A 2,297-nucleotide genomic window follows, 5' to 3' on the forward strand; every position below is an offset into this window, starting at 1 on the left:
TTTGTGAACATGAATTGATTCTGAAGCATCTTCTTCTTCTTCTTCTCCTTCTTAAAAAGTATCTTCATCATCTTATTCCAAATGACTCTTGTTTTGCTTCTGGAATTCGGCTGCTGTTCAGTGCAGGGTCGGATCAATTCTCATGTGATACAGGGCTGCCCCAAAAATCTTGGAAGATCCAAAACTATTTGCCTTATCAGCTTCATCAGAAAGCTGTGACCAAGCGGTGATTCAAAATGACTCGACTATATTTACAAACTATAATAGCTTGATTGATTGATTTTAGTGTGCTTAATAAATGAAAGTCAAAGAATTTTCAAAGTGTCATTCTTGCATTCTTGGATTTTTCTCAAAAGAAAATGTTTCGACACGCCTGGTGTAGATTTTCGGTCATTTAGGTCATGGTAATCCCCAAAGGTTGAATCAAGGCAACTGGACTGTTCTGCGGGTATCCAAACTTGACCTTTGTCAAGTTTGTCAATCGGCCAAGAGAAGAGGAGCCACTACACTCGAGGCTGAAGACAGAAACAGGAGGCAGGAGGCAGGAGGCAGGATGCACCCACGTGGCTGGCTTGTCAGGAAAACTCCTTTTCTCCAAACATAGCGTACCAATGCATTTCAAAGCCTCAGACAAAAGCTGCTCAACCCCAAGGACGCAATCCGGAGAAGCAAACTCAGCAACATTGTCTATCTACGCAGCGTCGTGCAGTGAGGAGGGCAACGACCTCGACATCGGAGAGACTTAAGGAGCCGCTGCACAGGTGCATGGCCCGGCATTGGTCCAGAATCGGTGGCTCATTTGTATGGTGACAAGAACCGACATTCCTTTGAGGACCACAATGTTCAAATTCATGATAGGGAGGACCGCTGGTTTGAAAGAGCTGTCAAGGAAACTATCGACGCATCTCAACCTAAAAAAAAAAGGAGCCGGTTTGAGCTATCACATATTGTTTGCCCCTTAACGATGTTGTGACATCGCACTCCAACGATTGCCTCATTCAACGGGAAGAGTGGCCATAACAAGCTGTTTTGCCTCAAGACAAGTGAATGACTGATGTGTATGCAGGACAGTCGTTTCACTAACCACATCGGGCAACAACAAAAACACCCGATTGAGGCGTATTAGGGAGGCTCCCCGCCCCAAAATGTAGAATTGAAGAAGCCTTTTGGACGAACAAGAACAGTACAGTTGCCTTGACTTAACCGTAGCGGACACATCTAAGTTCACACTTTTCATTATTTTGGCTTCTTTGATATTTTTTTTATGTCTGGAGGAATGATATTGTGCGCTATTGGGGGCGAGGTATGGTTCAAAAAAGTGGAGAGAAAAAAAAAACAAATCATCATAGATTTTATATTAAAGTCGTCACATGCCACCCACTTATGAGAGACAAAGAAACAGTTGCTCATTTATTTCACATTGTTCAGTGTTTTATCGCTTGTATTTATTTATTTTCATATTTGCAAATAAATGAACTATATGATTCTATTTGTATTTGGAAAATGAGAGTTATTTCGACACCAGTTTCTAGAATAAAACAAAAATGGTCATTCTACTAAAACATAAACCGATAAATACGCAGTTTTCCTTTTTCTAAAGAAATCATGATTTTGTCTCACTCTCACGAATGTCCTTACTCAGTGTGCAATATTTAATAGAGAAAACGGCAACAGGTGGATAACAGTTCAACTGGACCCTTTGCTATGTGCGTGAGAATGGATGGACCTTCTGCTTGCTAGGGGAAGACCAGGAAAATGTTACTACTATGCGTCACCGGCATGGATAAATTAGGGAAATAATAACGTTCGGAGCAATGAAGTTGGATATTTTCCTGCAGTCCACCGGATGATCTCTCTCAACACACTGGTTGGCAATCACTGATCAAGTGTATACTCCACGTTCCGATTGTCCGTTTTTATTTCGGCCCTCACGCCCAAATTACTTGATGAAAGGTTTCTACCACTGTGAGTTTATGCCCCTCAAGCAGTCTAGAAATAGAGATATACTGCCTACTGGTGGTTGAGTGTGATATTTGCATTCATCTGTCATGTCCAGGTTCCTAATTCCAAACAAAATTTGCCGTTCTGTAAACTTTGGTTCATTGTTCTGCTCAAGGCTGAGTGAGTATCGCCCTCTACTGCGTTCTTAAAAGATCTTGTGGCATAATCACTCTTCAGCACGGACAGCATTTTGATGCAAGTACAGTGTTGTTGCCCTGCAAAAAAAATCACATCTTGATTTTGCCGCACCATCGACACATCATTTAGCAATGTTATAAGAAAAACAGACTTATCCA

This window comes from Phyllopteryx taeniolatus, chromosome 1 (genome assembly GCF_024500385.1).
Source record: "Phyllopteryx taeniolatus isolate TA_2022b chromosome 1, UOR_Ptae_1.2, whole genome shotgun sequence".
Lineage (NCBI taxonomy): Eukaryota > Metazoa > Chordata > Actinopteri > Syngnathiformes > Syngnathidae > Phyllopteryx > Phyllopteryx taeniolatus.